The sequence below is a fragment of the Apodemus sylvaticus genome, chromosome X (assembly GCF_947179515.1).
Source record: "Apodemus sylvaticus chromosome X, mApoSyl1.1, whole genome shotgun sequence".
Classification (NCBI taxonomy): Eukaryota; Metazoa; Chordata; class Mammalia; order Rodentia; family Muridae; genus Apodemus; species Apodemus sylvaticus.
In genome coordinates, this window is record NC_067495.1 from 95,380,915 (window position 1) to 95,404,297 (window position 23,383).

Below are 23,383 nucleotides of genomic sequence, written 5' to 3' on the forward strand. Positions count from 1 at the left end.
GCAAAGGAATATACCTTCTTCTCAGCACCTCATGGTATCTTCCCAAAAATAGACCATATAATTGGACACAAAATGGGCCTCAACAGATACAGAAATATTGAAATTGTTCCATCTATCTTATCAAATAACCAAGGCCTAAGGCTGGGCTTAAGCTCAACGAAAAGCAATGGAAAGCACAAATACACATGGACTTTGAGCAATGCTCTTCTCAACAATAGCCTGGTCAACGAAGAAATAAAGAACAAAATTAAAGGCATCTAAGAATTTAATGAAAATGAAGATAAATCATACCAAAAATTTATGGGACACAATGAAAGCAGTGCTGAGAGGAAAACTCGTAGCTCTGAGTGCCTCCAAAAAGAGAACGGAAAGAGCTTACACTAACAGCTTGACAGTACACTTGAAAGCTCTAGAACAAAAGGAAGCAAATACCCCCAAGAGGATAAGACTGCAGGAAATTATCAAACTTAGGGTCGAAATCAATCAAACAGGAAAAAAAAAGAACTATACAAAGAATCAACAAAACAAGAATCCGGTTCTTTGAAAAATACCAGCTGATTCGTCTCTATTTATCTGCCATACCAATCTTTCTGGCAGCCATTGAGCTCCATCTTGTTTTTTGAGAGAAAATATAAATAGAACATCTTCTCCCTATTAAAACAGAAGTTAGACTCCAGAAAACCGAACAACCCTATTAAAAAATGGGGTACAGAGTTAAACAAAGAATTCTCACCTGAAGAACTTCGGATGGCGGAGAAGCATCTTAAAAAATGCTCAACTTCATTAGTCATTAGGGAAATGCAAATCAAAACAACCCTAAGATTTCATCTTACACCAGTCAGAATGGCTAAGATTAAAAATTCAGGAGACAGCAGGTGTTGGAGAGGGTGCGGAGAAAGAGGAACACTCCTCCACTGCTGGTGGGGTTGCAAATTGGTACAACCACTCTGGAAATCAGTCTGGCGGTTCCTCCGAAAACTGGGCACCTCAATTCCAGAAGATCCTGCTATACCACTCCTGGGCATATACCCAGAGGATTCCCCACCATGTAATAAGGATACATGTTCTACTATGTTCATAGCAGCCCTATTTATAATTGCCAGATGCTGGAAAGAACCCAGGTATCCCTCAACAGAAGAGTGGATGCAAAAAATGTGGTATATCTACACAATGGAGTACTATTCAGCCATTAGAAACAATGAATTCATGAAATTCTTAGGCAAATGGATGGAGCTAGAGAACATCATACTAAGTGAGGTAACCCAGACTCAAAAGGTGAATCATGGTATGCACTCACTAATAAGTGGTTATTAACCTAGAAAACTGGAATACCCAAAACATAATCCACACATCAAATGAGATACAAGAAGAAAGCAGGAGCGGTCCCTGGTTCTGGAAAGACTCAGTGAAACAGTATTTGGCAAAACCAGAACGGGGAACTGGGAAGGGGTGGGAGGGAGGACAGGGGAAGAGAAGGGGGCTTACGGGACTTTCGGGGAGGGGGGGGGCTAGAAAAGGGGAAATCATTTGAAATGTAAATAAATTATATCGAATAAAAAAAAAGAATGAAAAAAAAAAAGAAACAAAACAAGAAAAAAAAAAAAAAAAAAAAAAAAAAAACAAAAAAACAGGGTCTGGACAGTTCCATGTATTAGTTAAAGGGTATCGCCATTTAACCATGGCATAAGAATTAGAAGTGGCAGGATGCCAATGGCAATCTGCTGCAGACTGACCTTTAGCATTAATTTGCAAGAAATTTAAAACAAACAAAACAAAAGCAAGGTATGCTTTGGGTGATCTAGAAGGATATAGTTTCCCCTTCTTTGTTTTAAAAAGCCAATTTTTAAGAGTGTGATGTGCACACTTAACAATTCCTTGGCCCATTGGGTTTTAAGGAATTCCAGTTTTATGTTTAATACCACATTTTTTACAAAACAAGATAAAGTTATTGACAGTATAGGCTGGCCTATTGTGTGTCTTAATGACTTTGGTTAATCCCATGGTTAAAAAAAAAAAAGCTTGTGAACAATGATTGATTACATGTAGAGGCTTCTCCCAAATATAGAGAAGTGAAAAGAAATCATGAACAAGTATTAATATAAACATGTATAAATTTTAATTTAGTTAGTTACATTCATTTGTCAAAAATTATTGGGCATAAGGCCACAAGGATAAACCCCTAAATGGGGAGCTGGAGATAAGGAAAGGCATTAAGGGCATTGTTTTATAATCATTTTTGCTTGTTCCTCTGTGATTCCATGTCAGAGTCTTAATGTATGACTAGAAAGGTGGAACCCATTATGATCATTTCTAGCCAATTTAACAGGATCTAACATTGAAGCTTCTCATATTAGAGCTCTGTCAATGCAATTATTGCCTTTAGCTAACACTCTAGGAAGACTGGAGTGAGCTCATATTCGGCCAATATAGAAGGGATTTTTTTCTAGCAAAAAATGATGTTTTGCAATTGTGAAAACAAAGATCCTGATGGTATATTAAAATTAAATGTGCCATAGGTTTCTAATAAAAAGACAGATTCTACAGCATACAAGCTAATTGTAAAAAGATTAAAAGTATTATTTTTAGGTTGAATAACATTTAATACCATTGTCAGTTCTACTAACTGAACTGAACCCAGGTGTTTCTATAACTACCTGTTGATTATTAATAAGATATTTAGTTCTTCCTGCAGAAGAGCCATCTATGAAAATCAAAAGAGCATTATGCAGCAGCTGCAAAGATCATATTAGAAAATACAACCTCATGCATACCCAAAAATCTTTATTAATCTATCTGAGGATAATGGCCATCTATAGTTCCTTCAAATCCTACTTGAGCAAGCAACCAATGTGTGCCAGGATACTTCAGCTAAGCATCTTGATCTATGTTAAAAGGTTGAATAATGATATCTGGTTCTTTGTCAAAACAAGTTAGTGATTGCTTTTTTCCAAGTACAATTATTTGGGCCATTGCCTCATAATATGGCAGGATATTATGCTTAGGAGACACCATTAAATAAATCTACATAAGAGGAGACTTTTGCCATAATACTACTATAGGCAAATGAGTCATTATAATTTCTCCTTTAGATTTTTTTCTAAATTAGTTTAACAGTCTTCAATTTTTCTGTATCACAATTTCTAAAAGTTTGAAGCAAGGCAGTTTAGTTAATCTGGGACAATTGACAATTAAAGTGTATTCAATATAGTTTTTGTGTTACCATTGTCTGGGCACTCAGCAAGTCCGCAGTCAATATTTTCTTCAGTACCACACCAATTACTCTGGCAGCTAGCATGCTTCTACAGCATTCTGTGGAAAAAAACACAGGGGACTTGCCTTCTTCCCCAATATTAAGTCAGGATCAAGTCATGTGCCAATAAGTGAATTCTTCTATCTCTCCTAGGCATTGGTATACCTAGTTATAGGATGCCATATACACTCAGCAGGGAGTTTCTTGGCATCCAAATTTTAAAATTTTCTTAAAAATATACAATGATAATTCAAATAATGTGCATTGGGGATACCATTGCCCCTCTCCTTTTCTTTTTTAAGAAGATATTGTTTTGTTTTGTTTTGTTTTTTAAAAAACTGTTTTATATTACCTCGTATTTGAGGATAACAAAGAAGCAAATTGTCAAAGATATCTCAAATGAATAACTTTTATTCATTAAATGGCCAGTTTTATTGTTTGTTCCAGTCTAAGTTGGAACAACAAGTATATACCATAATATAGGCAATAACTATGTAATTATAGAAAATAAACGTAGCATTCCCAGTTGCTTTTTGCTAGAGTAGTTGCAACCAGAATGCCCCAAAATGAATCATAGTTACATGCACATATTTTAATTTTTTAAATTAGAAATATGAGTATCATTTATCTGTAATAACTAAGTCCCCTAGAATCAACATTATGTGATTGAAGTAGAAATTGAGGACATCAAGAACAAATCTTTATAATTTGATGTGCACAAAAATACAAAATTATTTTTTATGCTATGACCATTTTGATGATATAAATAATATGCTTGTACATCTGATTGTTTCTATATAGCCTGTTTGGATACAAATTTTATGTGCCTTGCCTTAACTGGTCTTGTCTAGGCACCTTTTTAAAGATTAATTATATATAACTATATTGTAGCTGTCTTCAGACACACCAGAAGTGGGTGTCAGACCTCATCACAAGTGGTTGTGAGCCACCATGTGGTCACTGGGATATAAACTCCCATGCTTCATGAATGAGGGCTTAACCTTTAGTGACTGAGCCATCTCTCCATGCTCACAACCATAAAATACAAGAATAGTCCAGCTCCCAGAACCCATGACTGTCTCTCCAGCCTTTGGGTTAGCTTTCAAATATATAAAGGACAATAATTTAGAGAACATGTCCTTTGAAATTTGAATTACATTTGGATAAACAATTGTAAAATTAAGAATTAGCAGTCTTAAAAGGGAACAATGTTAAGCAATTGTAAACCATGAGCTATATATATATTTACTATTATTGAAAGTTTGATTTTATGGAAAAATCTGCCATGCTCGTGGATTGGCAGGATTAATATAGTTAAAATAGCCATCTTGCCAAAAGTGATCTACAGATTCAATGCAATCCCCATCAAAATCCCAACTCAGTTCTTCACAGAGTTAGAAAAAGCAATTCTCAAATTCATCTGGAATAACAAGAAACCCAGGATAGCTAAAACTATTCTCAAACAACAAAAGAAATTCTGGGGGAATCAGTATCCCTGACTGTAGAAATACTACAGAGCAATAGTGTTAAAAACTGCATGGTATTGGCACAGTGACAGACAAGTGGACCAATGGAATAGAATTGAAGATCCAGAAATGAATCCACACACCTATGGTCACTTGATCTTCGACAAAGGAGCCAAAAACATCCAGTGGAAAAAAGATAGCCTTTTCAACAAATGGTGCTAGTTCAATTGGAGGTCATCATGCAGAAGAATGCGAATTGATCCATTCTTATCTCCATGTACTAAACTTCACTCCAAGTGGATCAAGGACCTCCATGTAAAACCAGACACACTGAACCTAATAGAAAAGAAACTGAGGAAGACCCTTGAGGACATGGGCACAGGGGGAAAGTTCCTGAACAGATCACCAATAGCTTATGCTTTAAGATCAAGAATTGACAAATGGGACCTCATAAAATTACAAAGTATTTGTAAGGCAAAGGACACTGTTAAAAGGACAAAACGGCAACCATCAAATTGGGAAAGGATATTCACCAACCCCACATCTGATAGAGGGCTAATATCCAATATATACAAAGAACTCAAGAAGTTAGACCCAAGAAAACCAAATAACCCTATTAAAAATGGGGTACAGATCTTAACAAAGAATTTTCACCTGAAGAAATTCGGATGGCCGAGAGGCACCTTAAGAAGTGTTCAACATCATTAGTCATTAGGGAAATGCAGATCAAAACAACCTTGAGATTTCACCTTACACCAGTCAGAATGGCTAAGGTCAAAAACTCAGGAGACAGCAGGTGTTGGCGAGGATGTGGAGAAAGAGGAACACTCCTCCACTGCTGGTGGGGCTGTAAGAAGGTACAACCACTGTGGAAATCAGTCTGGAGGTTCCTCAGAAAACTGGACATGAGACTTCCAGAGAACCCTGCTATACCTCTCCTGGGCATATACCCAGAGAATTCCCCAGCATGCAATAAACACACATGTTCCATTATGTTCATAGCAGCCTTATTTATAATAGCCAGAAGCTGGAAAGAACCCAGATGCCCCTCAAAGGAAGAATGGATACAGAAAATGTGGTATATTTACACAATGGAATACTACTCAGCAATTAGAAACAATGAATTCACAAAATTTTTAGGTAAATGGTTTGATCTGGAAAATATCATCCTAAGTGAGGTAACCCAATCACAAAAGAATACACATGGAATGCAATCTCTGATAAGTGGATATTAATTAGCCCAGAAGCCCTGAATACCCAAGGCACAAATTGCATAATAAATGACTCCCATGTAGAAGTATGGAGAGGGCCCTGATCCTGGAAATGTTTGATCTAGCATGGGAAGGGAATATAAGGACAGAGAAAAGGGAGGGAGGTGATTGGAGAAGGGATGGAGAGAAGAAGGTTTATGGGACATATGGGGAGGGGGATCCGGGAAATGGAAAATCATTTGGAATGTAAACAAAGAATATAGAAAATTTAAAAAAATTTAAAAAAAAGAAAGTTTGATTTTTAACATCTTAAAAATAGTTGCTATAACATCCAAGTCAGTTATTTGTGCTGAAGCATGAAGAAACTTAAAGGAATAAACATATGATCTAATTATATAAACTTTACTCCCACAGTTGATATAATCATCATGGGATGTATGTATAGAAATATAAAGTAAATTGCAACAACTTATATTTTGTATAACAATTATTAATTTTGCCTAAAAAGTCTTGCCATATAATAGATCAATCATTAATAATAATTAATTTGATTGCTGCTTGAAGAAGGAACAAATATTTAATTAGGCTCTTAAAACATTTCTTTAAAATATATTTATAACATTATATTAACAAATGAATATCTTTATTTAAGGATGTAAAAACTTTATTTCGAGAGGAATAAATGTGATTCTATATTAACGTTACCTTTGCCAAGGAATGGCAGTGAACACATATCATAAACAGCTGATTACAGCAGCCTTTATCTGTAAAATTATCTATCCTTTGCCAGTTGATCTATATCTGCCTTGAAAAGAGAGCTTTAAGTCCTTCTGTGGCAAACTTAAAGAGATGTCTTAGCCAATTAACTTATTTTAATAACCTTTGAAAATTATTTATTTAAAAATTTAAAAAAAAACCCATAAGCGAAGACCTGTTTCTTTCTATAAACAAAACATTTTCATAAACAAATATTTTTATAAAACAAAAAAATTTTTTTTTCTTTGAGGGACATCTAGGTTCTTTCCAGCTTCTGGCTATTATTTTTTTTATTTTTTTTTTAATTTTTTTTATTCGATATAATTTATTTACATTTCAAATGATTTCCCCTTTTCTAGCCGCCCCCCACTCCCCGAAAGTCCCGTAAGCCCCCTTCTCATTCCCTGTCCTCCCTCCCACCCCTTCCCAGTTCCCCGTTCTGGTTTTGCCGAATACTGTTTCACTGAGTCTTTCCAGAACCAGGGACCGCTCCTCCTTTCTTCTTGTATCTCATTTGATGTGTGGATTATGTTTTGGGTATTCCAGTTTTCTAAGTTAATAACCACTTATTAGTGAGTGCATACCATGATTCACCTTTTGAGTCTGGGTTACCTCACTTAGTATGATGTTCTCTAGCTCCATCCATTTGCCTAAGAATTTCATGAATTCGTTGTTTCTAATGGCTGAATAGTACTCCATTGTGTAGATATACCACATTTTTTGCATCCACTCTTCTGTTGAGGGATACCTGGGTTCTTTCCAGCATCTGGCAATTATAAATAGGGCTGCTATGAACATAGTAGAGCATGTATCCTTATTACATGGTGGGGAATCCTCTGGGTATATGCCCAGGAGTGGTATAGCAGGATCTTCTGGAAGTGAGGTGCCCAGTTTTCGGAGGAACCGCCAGACTGATTTCCAGAGTGGTTGTACCACTTTGCAACCCCACCAGCAGTGGAGGAGTGTTCCTCTTTCTCCACACCCTCTCCAACACCTTCTGTCTCCTGAATTTTTAATCTTAGCCATTCTGACTGGTGTAAGATGAAATCTTAGTGTTGTTTTGATTTGCATTTCCCTAATGACTAATGAAGTTGAGCATTTTTTAAGATGCTTCTCCACCATCCGAAGTTCTTCAGGTGAGAATTCTTTGTTTAACTCTGTACCCCATTTTTTAATAGGGTTGTTTGGTTTTCTGGAGTCTAACTTCTTGAGTTCTTTATATATATTGGATATTAGCCCTCTATCTGATGTAGGATTGGTGAAGATCTTTTCCCAATTTGTTGGTTGCCGATCTGTCCTCTTGATGGTGTCCTTTGCCTTACAGAAACTCTGTAACCTTATGAGGTCCCATTTGTCAATTCTTGCTCTTAGAGCATACGCTATTGGTGTTCTGTTCAGAAACTTTCTCCCTGTACCGATGTCCTCAAGGGTCTTCCCCAGTTTCTTTTCTATTAGCTTCAGAGTGTCTGGCTTTATGTGGAGGTCCTTGATCCATTTGGAGTTGAGCTTAGTACAAGGAGAGAAGGATGGATCAATTCCCATTCTTCTGCATGCTGACCTCCAGTTGAACCAGCACCATTTATTAAAAAGACTATCTTTTTTCCATTGGATGTAAAATAAAAAATTTTATAAACAAAATATATTAAAAATATAAGATCCCAGCTTCTTGTATTGAAGAAGAGACAAAACATTATTTCTTACATAAGGTAAGGCTATATTTGAATTGTATTTTGAATAATATCTGTATGAATCTGCCAAAATATTTTCTTGGCCAGAAACTCATGCTTTGTTTTTAATTAAGCAGTCAGATCCCCATGGTTTTCCAAGTGGCACCTAGCAACCAACTTAGAAAACCGTGGCTGGACCGACAGGCAAGGGAAAGCCAAAAGGGGGGGAGACACCCCCCTTCCCATGTGACAGCTTTACAGAGAGGGCACACCCTTGCACCAGGATGGCCAGAAGCAGCAGCATGCCCAGATCCAGCAGGAGCGGGCTCCAGACATCATGCCACTACATGCTCTGCCTCCAAGCATCTGGGCTGGAACTGCTGGAAAGATATGGGGCTGAATTAAAGGGACTTGGGCCCTGCAGGGCAGAGATTCTGCTCTGTTAATGAGTGAATGCTCAAATTCAGTGGGTCGCCACTTATTCAAAGTGGCTGCGACTCCAAACCATTAGCCAAAACCAGCCTCTACATCCATAACTCCATAGTAAAGACATGTAAAACCTTATACCATTAAGACCAATTAAAAACAAGAAAGAAGCTATTACACAAATCTTATAAGTTAAACCAAAGTTTTCCCAAACGTTGAGGCTTCTGGCCTTTAAAAAAAAAAAAAAAAAACCTCTTTTTTATTTATTCTTTTTAACATGAAACAAACAAACAGTCATTCACACAAAACACGGAGAGGACATAAACTTACACATGGACAGACAGTCTGTGCACCAAAGACATAGAAATTGAAATGCGCCTGCAATGTAACCAAATCCATTTTTCTTCTCTTCCTCTTCCTTCATGTTTCTAGAATTTTTTTTTTTTTGTTTTTTGTTTTGTTTTTTACTCTTTCTATTTTGTTTTATATATTTCATGCCCTATTTCTCTTGCCTGGTGCAGTTCTTAGACTGCAGACAAATGCCTAACTAAATTAATAATTCCCTGTTCCATTTCATTGTCATACCCTAGCTTATATGAGCCCTGGGCCTGCACTGATTCAGTCTAGCCTGTATCTGTATGCACCACTGCAGCAACAGCCTTTACAAATAAATGACATTGTTAGAGCTAAATTATTATGCTGTTGCTTATCATGCCAGATACATAAACATTTTTCCTTTTCCATGGAGCTCCATTCAGACAAAGAACTTCATTCTGCCTCCCCGTTTCCAGTTATAATCCACATGTGGGGTGCCATATGTAGAGTCCAGCATTATATGTAGAGTCCTCCATTCTAATGGCAGATTCCCTGGAAAGAGAGATGGGTATAGGAACAGGTGGAAAGAGAAAACATGTGGAGAGAGACAAAAACATGGCTTCTGGTTCAACTCTCCATCTTTAATCCATCCCTCCCAAGATACAAAGGCAGGCCAAACCTCTCCCCTGAAGACTGGATACCTGCTCTTCTCCTTCTTCAGGAGGCCAGCAGATCAGGTTGCTGGCTGCTATTCTTTGAGAACAATGGGCTGGGGGAGGTCACACAATATAGTACTTGAAGTCCTAGCCAGAGCAATCAGGCAGCAAAAGGAAGTCAAATGTATACAAATTGGAAAGGATGGAGTCAAAATAAGTTGAATATTTTCAGAGAAAATAATACAGTTAAATAGGATAACATAAAACAATTATAAAATAATTGAAAAAGGAATTATGAAAATTTTATGATAAAATTGAAGATTTACAATGAAATATTTTGGATGAAATAGAAGTAATACATAGAAGAACATGTGAAATTTGAAGAATTTCATGAAAAGTTATACAGATAAAATGTTAGACATAAAAAAACTTTTCTAAATTAATTGAAACAGGAATTATAAATATTTTCTGATGAAATTGAAGTCTTACATTGAAAATATTTTTAAAAAATTGAAGAAATATATTGAAAAAAAATTTAGATTAACAAAGAAAATATGTGGATAAACAGGTTTACTTAAAAACATTTCTAAATTAATTGCAAAAGGAATTATAAACATTTTCTGATAAAATTAAAGATTTACACGAAAAATATTTGTAATAAAACTATAAAAATACACATAAAACTTTGTTATATATAATATTTTCTGGGAAAATAAGATCATTAAATTGGTTGACATCAACAAAATTTCTAAAATAATTGAAAGAGGGATTATAAATATTTTCTGATCAATGTTTTAATGAAAGGAAAAGATATATTTTTTTTAAAAGGTTTGAATTTTTTCGTGACTGTTATTTACACAGGTATCATTTTCTTTGTACCAGGCTTAATTCTCTTCTTTCTAATTAGACCTTGGATGGGGTTGTTTCCAGAAGAAGAAAAAAATTTCAAACTACCCCATAGGATTCTGCATTACTGCATCACCTAAAATTATGTATAGAGAATAAATTTATTGGGCTAGGCTTATAAAAGCAAAATGGCTTTTAGCTGACATAAGCCATGAGGAAATTACTATATCTTGAGTCTACCCTGTCAGGTAGCATGAGACAGAACACTTCGTGGAACAGTTGAACTATTAACAATTGCCGAATGTTGCAAAATATTTCAGTGCCTCAGCTATTCCTAAAAAGCAATGGGTCACAAGATTATGCAAGCTCTTAAGTTCTGCTTTTGCACAAAATGCCTGATTACTTGCATGGCTGAGGAACCTTCTGGACATGTCACAAAATCAAGACTTGCCTGTACCTGGACAAGATATGAGTTACTTTGGCTTCCCAAAATTTTAAGTTTGTAGATTTTTCCTACATAATCCTTTACCGAGCAATAGCTTGAGCTTTATCTAGGGAATTATATCTGGGTTGGCCCTGGTCAGTCTTCTTTAAATAAAAAAGCCTCTTATTTACTGAAAGCAAAAGAATAATAGTAACAATGTTTTGTTTTGCACATACTAAAGGTCAAACATGTAATATCTGCTTCATATGTCCTAACAAAAATCCTTTTAATACAGAGATGCAAAAATGAGTCTCAGGCTATAAAAGTTGTCCCAAAATGGCATGCACAGTGAAAAGCAGGGTGTATTTAGACTTAGGTCTACTTGTGCTCCTAACTAGCTCACATCATCATGAGATTTGATAATAGAATTTGGAGCTATATGGCAATGTGGAATTACAGGTATTCTTAGTGACAGGAATGGAAAAACAGTAGTTTTACTAGGCAGGATGCTGTGGAAAAAGTGCCTCCTCTACCTGCATGTACACATGACATTAAATTAAGATGATAGGAAAATTAGGGCTCAGGATATAGACCTTTCAAAAGAGTTTTTTTTTTTTATCATATAGAATTTGAAAATTATATTAACACACAAAGTGTTAGAATAAAATATACTAAGTACCGTATACTTTTTAAAAAGCATCAAATGTATTTCATTTATATTTTATTTCTTTATTCACTTATTTTATCCATTAGAATATTTTGTTTTTGAGTACATCTATGCACTATGTGAATGCTTGGTGCTTTCCCAAGCCTTAGAGATCTTTTAGATCTTCTAGAACTGTTATGATAATTTTGACCTGCCACGTAGGTGCTAAGGATTGAACCCCAGTCCTCTGAAATAATAACCATTGCTTTTAAACAATGAGCCATCTCTCTAGCCTCTGCATAAATTTTTGTCAATTTACTGACACATCTGACATTCATCTAATAAACTTGATCCTCCATGAGACTGAACTGGATGTTTAACATAAAAACAGTCAATTATGATTTATTATGTATGTATATCTAGGTAACCATTAATTTTGACTTGTTATTTCTTGATCACAGCACATTTTAATGAACATGGGGATTTATGCATATATAGCCAATTTAAAACTTGGGGTTTCCCCTTTCTCCTTATCTTTTCAATATTGTACTTGAGGTACTAGCTCGGGCAATTCGACAACATAAGGAGGTCAAAGGGATACAAATTGGAAAGGAAGAAGTCAAACTATCATTATTTGCAGACGACATGATCGTCTACCTAAGTGACCCAAAGAACTCCACTAGAGAGCTCCTACAGCTGATAAACAACTTCAGCAAAGTGGCAGGTTATAAAGTCAACTCAAGCAAATGAGTGGCCTTCCTATACTCAAAGGATAAGCAGGCTGAGAAAGAAATTAGGGAAATGACCCCCTTCACAATAGCCACAAACAGTATAAAGTATCTTGGGGTGACTCTTACCAAACATGTGAAAGATCTGTATGACAAGAACTTCAAGACTCTGAAGAAGGAAATGGAAGAAGACCTCAAAAAATGGGAAAACCTCCCATGCTCATGGATCGGCAGAATCAATATAGTTAAAATGGCCATTTTGCCTAAAGCACTATACAGATTCAATGCAATACCCATCAAAATCCCAACTCAATTCTTCACAGAGCTAGAAAGAGCAATTATCAAATTCATCTGGAACAACAAAAAACCCAGGATAGCTAAAACTATTCTCAGCAACAAAAGGAAATCTGGGGGAATCAGTATCCCTGACCTCAAGCAATACTACAGAGCAATAGTGTTAAAAACTGCATGGTATTGGTACAGTGACAGACAGGAGGATCAATGGAACAGGATTGAAGATCCAGAAATGAACCCACACACCTATGGCCACTTGATCCTCGACAAAGAGGCTGAAAACATCCAATGGAAAAAAGATAGCCTTTTCAACAAATGGTGCTGGTTCAACTGGAGGTCAGCATGCAGAAGAATGCGAATTGATCCATCCTTGTCTCCTTGTACTAAGCTCAAATCCAAATGGATCAAGGACCTCCACATAAAGCCAGACACTCTGAAGCTAATAGAAAAAAAACTGGGGAAGACCCTTGAGGACATCGGTACAGGGAGAAAGTTTCTGAACAGAACACCAATAGCGTATGCTCTAAGAGCAAGAATTGACAAATGGGACCTCATAAAATTACAAAGTTTCTGTAAGGCAAAGGACACCATCAAGAGGACAAATCGGCAACCAACAAATTGGGAAAAGATCTTCACCAATCCTACATCAGACAGAGGGCTAATATCCAATATATATAAAGAACTCAAGAAGTTAGACTCCAGAAAACCAAACAACCCTATTAAAAAATGGGGTACAGAGTTAAACAAAGAATTCTCACCTGAAGAACTTCGGATGGCGGAGAAGCATCTTAAAAAATGCTCAACTTCATTAGTCATTAGGGAAATGCAAATCAAAACAACCCTAAGATTTCATCTTACACCAGTCAGAATGGCTATGATTAAAAACTCAGGAGACAGCAGGTGTTGGAGAGGGTGTGGAGAAAGAGGAACACTCCTCCACTGCTGGTGGGGTTGCAAATTGGTACAACCACTCTGGAAATCAGTCTGGCGGTTCCTCCGAAAACTGGGCACCTTACTTCCAGAAGATCCTGCTATACCACTCCTGGGCATATACCCAGAAGACTCCCCACCATGTAATAAGGATACATGTTCTACTATGTTCATAGCAGCCCTATTTGTAATTGCCAGATGCTGGAAAGAACCCAGGTATCCCTCAACAGAAGAGTGGATGCAAAAAATGTGGTATATCTACACAATGGAGTACTATTCAGCCATTAGAAACAATGAATTCATGAAATTCTTAGGCAAATGGATGGAGCTAGAGAATATCATACTAAGTGAGGTAACCCAGACTCAAAAGGTGAATCATGGTATGCACTCACTAATAAGTGGATATTAACCTAGAAAACTGGAATACCCAAAACATAATCCACACATCAAATGAGGTACAAGAAGAAAGGAGGAGTGGCCCCTGGTTCTGGAAAGACTCAGTGAAACAGTATTCAGCAAAACCAGAACGGGGAAGTGGGAAGGGGTGGGTGGGAGGACAGGGGAAGAGAAGGGGGCTTGCGGGACTTTCGGGGAGTGGGGGGGCTAGAAAAGGGGAAATCATTTGAAATGTAAATAAATTATATCGAATAATAAAAAAAAAAAAAAAAACTTGGGGTTTCATTCTATATATTGAATAAGTACTATTCCAAAGCAAATGTGGGGTTATACACTGGTTCAAAAGTTCAGTTAATCCTAAATACCTTAATATTTCTCCAAACTAATTTCAACCTTAGTTGATCTTATTTAGGGTGATAGTATAGTTGTCCTTGTAGCAAAATTTAAGAAACACCATGAAAGTGTTCCCATTCTTTCTTTTCCATCTTTCACTATGAGGCTGGACACTGCCTGGTTCTGATGACTATGCTTCTGACACAATTATTGTCATCCAATTATTATCATTTATATGATTACTGAGGTATGCAAGCTTTACATACACTACTTAACATTATAAATTATCTTTTATTTATATAGTTTGAATATATTTATTGTATAAGATATCATAATCTGTTGGTGTGGGATGCAAGAGCCTTGAAACCAAGGGAGCTGGCCTTAAAGAATAAGGTGTCCAAAAGCCTGAAAATCTCACCTTGAGACTGATAGAAGTAACCCCCTCCCTCTTCCAGGCCTGCATGCTTTGGTCAGCACAGTCCAGTGAAACTCCCCATGTCTGTCTTAGGTAGTCACAAAGCCTCATGGCTGAATTACATGTTTAAGTGTGGTATTCCATAGCTGCCTGCAGCTATTACAAACTGGGTTGCTGGAACAGAAGCTGAGGGATGTATGGGGAAGGGGCAAAAAGAAAGAAGGCCAGAACAATATTTTACTGATCAAGGCCCCAACTTTAATGACAGTCAGATCTTTTAACAGTTTGGGCAAGCCCTTCCCCCCAGACTCCAGGCTAAGTTTTGGTGGAAGTCGTCTAGCTTCTCCTAGCAGTGGTCCTTGTCTCGACTGCTCTGGCAGCTGGGTGGACCACCTGCTTAATTCACGAATTCATAGACCTGGAGGAACAATGAGCTTAACCTTCACTCTGAGCTTCTCCACCCTAGGATAAAAATTCCTGCTGTAACCTACTTCCCTATTATGTCCTAAGTCAGATTCCTGCCTGAAGCCAGAGATTGTCCTTGGCCAATATCAAGTTCCTACCATGTGGTATGACTCCCCAATATGGCTCTGTACATTTAAGTTCCTAGAATTCCTTCTCTTGTAAATGAAGCATTCCTAATACCTCAAATATAGCCAAAGTTTTCACTCTCCTTGAAATCCACTTTCTACTCCACAAGGCTTTGATAACGCTTATTAGCCAGGAATCAAAAGCTGGTTCATGGAATTTCATTTAGAAGAGTGTTTCCCTTCTTCCACAACATAAGGCATAACTGTAGCACTGAACACTGTCCTTCACGAGGCTTTTCTCCACCCCAACCCCACTCCCAATCTCACTGATGGGCTTTCTTACTGTAACTCACAAACAAAAGCTATAATAAGTTCTTACTCAAAGCTAAAACCTTAATCTTCAATTGATAAGTATACCTCAGAAGTATTCCAGAGTGAAGGAAAGTCTGTCTACTATTGAAAAACAAAGAAGTACAACATCTATATTATACATCCTGTTTACTGATTGATGTGACAACTTAGTATTTGCTTGGATATATTTCAATATGCCTTAAAGCACTCTACCCTAATCATTTCATTAAAAACTTCATAGTGTTTATCCCTAACCTTCTTCAATACAAATTTTACAAAGACATCTTCATTATTGTCCATTACAGATCATTGATATTATTATTATGTCTTCCATGTAGTTAACCAATAACCACACCATTGAAGGATATCTTATTGTTTCACACTGTTGTATCTTTAAAATTGGGACTCTTAGTAAAACTTTGGGAGGTAAAACATGTATTCATAGTGTTGTCTGTTTCATGTGAGTGTAAACTCTTTCTGATCTCCTTCCTGATGAGAATGGAAAAGAATGCATTGCCAGATGCAGGGTTATAATCCATGTAACCTGTTAACATACCCGGCACCACTCTTATTAATAAGTTTCTATGTGGTTAAGTTTCTTCTATATATTCTCTTATCAAATGTCTAGTTTCTAATGGAGCAACAATGGTATGCTTTGGTCTCCACATATCAAGAGCTATCCATATACTTCATTCCATGTTTTAGTATATTCAGAGGTAAACATTTATATAACATTTACTTATATAACTACAGGAACCACTATGTTATACCTTTGGCTTCTTTGATCAAGGTTCTTTTCCTTTATAGGGACCCAGGATCTTTTTCAGTCAAACCATTCTGGAAGAGGAAAAGAACCTTGGCCTAGATCTATGAATGGGACAAGACATTGTACTTTCCCACTGGAGATGGATTTCCTTTACTCCAGTTAAGTACTTATATTTATTTTGCTCCTATATATTTATATTTTTTCTGCTGCTCTTTTAGATTTCCCCCTTTTAATCTTGTTATTAAGAACTCAATAGTCAGTGATCCATCTTCCCAATTCCTGTAGGCCAGGCACTTCCATATCTACTCAAGCCTTTCAACCCATTTCACTAAGTATGAAAACTATGCTTCTAGATGTTCAGTACTTCCACTCATTTTCCATGTTTAAAATTTTCTCATCCCCATTTCTGCTGGAAACTCAGTTAAATGATATTATATCCTTCTAACAGCCTCAAGTCTATGGAGAAAATATATGGTTCCTGATTTCTATATTGCCAATGCTGTCCTGTTTCTGGGCACTCGTGTTTTAGTATGTGGAGTGATCTGATAAAATTGATGAACTATATAGAAAAAAGTGTTGAAACTGAAGCTTTTCAAGGAAAGTTATTCAAAAAATTACTCAATTTTATCAGAAATATTTCCATGTAAATCTTCTATTTTAACAGAAAATATTTATTATTACACTTTCAATTAATTTAGTAGTGTTTTTATGCCTACCATTTTATCTGTATAATTTACCAGGATAAACTTCAACTTTGACAGGATTTTTTATATATTGCCGCAATTTTATCAAAAATATTTCCCTGTAATTTTATCATAAAATGTTTATCATTCATTTTTTAGTTAATTTAGTAATGTTTTATGTCTACCATTTTATCTGTATGATTTTTCATGAAAAACTTCAATTTTAACATGTTTTTATACATAAATTTCTTTAATTTTTTCAGAAATATTTCCATGTACACTTAAATTTTTATCTGAAAATGTTCATATATCTCTTTCAATTATTTTAGAGAACGCTGTATATCAACCAATTTATCTGTACTATATTCTCTGAAAATTTTCTTTATTATACTGTTTTCTGTGAATTTATTCTATTTTATCAGAAAATGTTTATCATTCCTCTTTCAATTAATTTAATAATGATTTTATGTCAAACAATTTAATGGTATCTTTTCCTCTTTGAATATTCAATATAATACATATTTCTATATATTTCTTCAAACAAATATTTTCCATGTAAATCTTCAATTTTATCATAAAATGTTTGTGATTCCTCTTTTAATTAATATACAAATGGCTTTGTGGTAAATATGTATGTTATCTGTATAGTTTTTCAAAATAATCTTCAACTTTAACATGTTTGCCTATATAGTTTTTCAGTTTTATCAGAAATATATTCCTTCTAAATCTTCAATTTATCATAATACATTTCTACTTATATTTTCAATTTAGCAGTGTTTTTATATCTACCATTTTATTTGTATAATTTCCATGAAAATCTTCAATGTTAACATGTTTTTCTGTATATTTCATCAATTTTAACAGAAATATTTTCTATGTAAATTTTCAATATTGCCATAAAATATTTCTATTTCAATTTTAAATTAATTTAGATATATTTATGTCTACCATTTTATTTCTATAATTTTCCAGTATAATCTTCAATTTTAACAGGATTTTCTATAAATTGCTTAAATTATACAGATATTTCCCACATAAAACTACAATTTTATCAAAAAATGTTTATAATTCCTCTTTCAATTAATATAGTAATGATTTTTGTCCATCATTTTATGTGTATTATTTTTCTTGAAAATATTCAATTTCAACTTGTTTTTCTACATATTTGTTCAGTTTAATCAGATACAGTTTCCAGGTACATCTTCAATTTTATCAAAAAATGTTTATAATTCCTCTTTCAATTAATATAGTAATGATTTTTGTCCATCATTTTATGTGTATTATTTTTTTTGAAAATCTTCTATATCAACTTGTTTTTCTACATATTTGTTCAATTTAATCAGATACAGTTTCCAGGTACATCTTCAATTTTATCAGAAAATGTTTATAATGCCTCTTTCAGTTAATTATACATTTTTAAGCAAACCAATTTATCAGTATTATTCACCATGCAAATCTTTAATTTTATCATGTCTTTCTATATATTTCTTCAATTTTATCAGAAATATTTTCCATGTAAATTTTCAATATTATGATAAAATGTTTCTAATTCCTTTATGAATTTATATATATATATATATATATATATATATATATGTATATGTTTTATGTCTACCATTTTATCTGTATAATTTTCCAAGATAATATTCAAATTTAACATTATAGGATAGTCATGTCTACATGGAATTACTCTGACTAGAAAAGCACAACTTCTCCCCAAAATAAAAAAGTAGAAATCTAGAGAAAACTTGTATTAACTTTGAAATTATCTACACATATTTTTTTTAATTCAAGCAGAATGTCCTGTAGACATGGCAAGCCTTCAACTAGGTAGCTGAAAATGAACTTCATGTTATTAAGAATATTACTCAATTTTATCAGAAATATTTTCCATGTAAATCTTGTATTTTAACAGAACATGTTTATAATTCCACTTTCAATGAATTTAGTAGTGTTTTTATGCCTACCATTTTATCTGTATAATTTACCAGGATAAACTTCAATTTTAACAGGATTTTTTATATATTGCATCAATTTTATCAGAAATATTTTCCCTGTAATTTTATCAGAAAATGATTATAATTCATTTTTCAGTTAATTTAGTAATGTTTTTATGTCTACCATTTTATCTGTATAATTTTCCATGATAATCTTCAATGTTAACATGTTTTTCTGTATATTTCTTCAATTTTAACAGAAATATTTTCTATGTAAATTTTCAATATTACCATAAAATATTTCTACTTCACTTTTCAATTAATTTAGATATATTCTATGTCTACCATTTTATTTCTATAATTTTCCAGATTAATCTTCAATTTTAACACATTCTTCTATAAATTTCTTAAATTATACAAAAATTTCCCATGTAAAACTACAATTATATCAAAACATGTTTATAATTCCTCTTTCAATTAATACAGTAGTGATTTTTGTCCACCATTTTATGTGTATTATTTTTCTTAAAAGTCTTCAATTTTAACATGTTTTTCTACATATTTGTTCAATTTTATCAGATACATTTTCCATGTAAATCTTCAATTTTATCAGAAAATGTTTATAATTCCTCTTTCAATTAATTATACATTTTTAAGTAAACCAATTTATCAGTATTATTTACCATGCAAATCTTCAATTTTAACATGTTTTTCTATATATTTCTTCAATTTTATCAGAATTGTTTTCCATGTTAATTTTCAATATTATGATAAAATGTTTCTAATTCCTTTATCAATTAATATTGATATGCTTTTACTATTTTATCTGTATAATTTTCCAGGATAATCTTCAAATTTAACAATATAAGATAGTCATGGCTACATAGAGATACCCTGACTAGAAAAGCACAACTTCTCCCCAAAATAAAAAAGTGGAAATCTAGAGAAAACTTGTATTAACTTTGAAATTATCTATACATTTTTTTTAATTCAGGCAGAATATCATGTAGACCTGGCTAGCCTTCAACTAGGTTGCTGAGAATGACCTTCATCTCTTCATCCTGTGTCTCTGCCTCTCAAGTCCTGGAATTACAAACGTGCACCTGCCTGGCTTTAAAGAACCTATCTCTGCAAGCAGACACGAGCCTTCTCTTGCTCATCTACAGACTACCCTTAGCATTTAATAAAATGTAAGCAGCATTTTAAGGAATATATTTTACCAATAGTCAATTAAAATAATGGTTTCTTATATTTTTTATTAATTTATACCATTACAGGGATATACAAATGTTCATTTTCCACAGAATATTTTAACAGTTTATCAGTAGATCCCAGGAATTCATTTCAATGAAGTTTTTATTTGGTCAGTCAATAATTTAACCAGCAGTTGTTGAGAGCCATTTATGTGCTAGACACTGACTCGGTGCTGAGGGGCACAAGGCCCCAAAACACAGTAGCTTAGTAGCAAATGAAATCTCACACCTTCCTGGTGTGAGAACAATGATTCCTCCAGGCCTCATTAAGTAAACTCTGTTACAGGAGGGCCACCTGAGGTAGGTCTCTCTATTTAATACAATGGATGCCTACCTGAAGGTTTGTTTTCTTGTGTTATTATTGTTGTTTTGATATTGTCTTAAAACTACTTACTAATCTATCATGAAGACCATATTAACTCTTTGGTTCTGTAAAGTCAGCTCTATGCAGCCATTGACAACACAGTATCTCACACTGGATTTGAACATGGACTTAATATACACCAGGTGGAGGCATTCTAGTTGTTTTCTCTCATCTTATTGTTTATGTGGGGCACTTGTTATGGGGCAGCCTCTCTTTCCTAGAAGTCAGGAACAAGGAATAGTTCCAACTTTCTACTGAGAATGTTTTCAATGCAATGTGGAGATGTAAACAAACATTACTGCCATTACTGCCAGAAGTCATGGAGGCTAACAGGAAGGAGGCAGCCATGTGCAGAGAGGCCATGTCACCCAAAAAACTTAGGTGACCATCAATCCACTTCCCATCCTACTAACAAGAGGTTTAAATCATACCTTTCCTTTATTCTACACATTAGCCTAGTCCTTCACGATGCAGACAACATTGTCCTATACTTTTTAAATGATTTTAAAAACTCATAACATTAGCCACAATTTACTGAGTGAGGGAGAGAAAGCATTTTTCTTTGGCTTATGAATTGACTCTAGCAAGGTCTCTATAAGGGAATATGGTTATTACTTTGCTTCTAGGTCTCTGAGAGGCTTTTCCTCTACCACAAGTACTGTCATCTTGTTGGGGAGTAAACTAACTCCATGTCCACTATCCAGGATGTTTTCTGCTGGTATTCCTTGTAAGTTTGGCTCCCAGCTGTTCCCCCTTTCCTCAAGATTTATACAATCTTTGTTCTGTGTAACAGATTTCTCCTCTGCACTCCAGGTCTCTCTCTTCTCATGGGACACATTCTTTTATGGCAACAAGATTAGATGGTCCTCGATGTCTTAGAGTTGTATCTGATCCATGAACATGACTTGACATACCACCTTGGATTGTTGAGTTTTTTGAAAGGATTGAGTGAGGCCTGTGTGGCTAGGACCTCACATAATGGTCACATTAAAGTTACCTTCCACATTTTCCTTTTGTGGGCTTTATTCATTTTCCTCCACGATGGAATAGGAGACTTTGAAACCCTTGCAACCATCAGCAGGTTTCCTCTTAGTTTCAACCTGCTCTGGAGGAACTTTGGTACACTCTAGGGGTTTGAGTGGTCTTGGACTCTCTTCCTGGGGTTTCAATATCTGACTTCTGCCTGGCTGTTCTCTCTGAAAAACTAGGTCTTGTTGCTCCTGATGAGTCTTCTTCTGAGAATTGCTGGGCTCTTCAAAGTCCATCTATGCTCCAACCTACCACTTCCATTTTGGACCTTGTCCCAAAGTTGCAGGCTCTGTCTCTATCCCACTTTCATCCTGGTATTTACATCTTTGCCCTTTTCCTGCAGCTTCTGGCTTCATCTCCATACCAGGCTGTTTAGATTGCCACATGGAGAACTGCTTGGACTGCTCTCTCCAAAGAGTTTGCTCTGATATAGTACTCCCTTCCTAATTTTCAAGCACACACAATCATATGCCTGGTTCTGGGTGGGTACTGGGTTGTTTACCCTGGTGTCTACAGAATCACTCCTTTCAGTAGATGGTTGGTCCAAGGTCAGAAACCTATTTTTTTTATTCGATATAATTTATTTACATTTCAAATGATTTCCCCTTTTCTAGCCCCCCCACTCCCCGATAGTCCCATAAGCCCCCTTCTCTTCCCCTGTCCTCCCTCCCACCCCTTCCCACTTCCCCGTTCTGGTTTTGCCGAATACTGTTTCACTGAGTCTTTCCAGAACCAGGGGCCACTCCTCCTTTCTTCTTGTATCTCATTTGATGTGTGGATTATGTTTTGGGTATTCCAGTTTTCTAGGTTAATAACCACTTATTAGTGAGTGCATACCATGATTCACCTTTTGAGTCTGGGTTACATCACTTAGTATGATGTTCTCTAGCTCCATCCATTTGCCTAAGAATTTCATGAATTCATTGTTTCTAATGGCTGAATAGTACTCCATTGTGTAGATATACCACATTTTTTGCATCCACTCTTCTGTTGAGGGATACCTGGGTTCTTTCCAGCATCTGGCAATTATAAATAGGGCTGCTATGAACATAGTAGAGCATGTATCCTTATTACATGGTGGGGAATCCTCTGGATATATGCCCAGGAGTGGTATAGCAGGATCTTCTGGAAGTGAGGTGCCCAGTTTTCGGAGGAACCTCCAGACTGATTTCCAGAGTGGTTGTACCAATTTGCAACCCCACCAGCAGTGGAGGAGTGTTCCTCTTTCTCCACACCCTCTCCAACACCTGCTGTATCCTGAATTTTTAATCTTAGCCATTCTGACTGGTGTAAGATGAAATCTTAGGGTTGTTTTGATTTGCATTTCCCTAATAACTAATGAAGTTGAGCATTTTTTAAGATGCTTCTCTGCCATCCGAAGTTCTTCAGGTGAGAATTCTTTGTTTAACTCTGTACCCCATTTTTTAATAGGGTTGTTCGGTTTTCTGGAGTCTAACTTCTTGAGTTCTTTATATATATTGGATATTAGCCCTCTATCTGATGTAGGGTTGGTGAAGATCTTTTCCGAATTTGTTGGTTGCCGATCTGTCCTCTTGATGGTGTCCTTTGCCTTACAGAAACTCTGTAACCTTATGAGGTCCCATTTGTCAATTCTTGCTCTTAGAGCATACGCTATTGGTGTTCTGTTCAGAAACTTTCTCCCTGTACCGATGTCCTCAAGGGTCTTCCCCAGTTTCTTTTCTATTAGCTT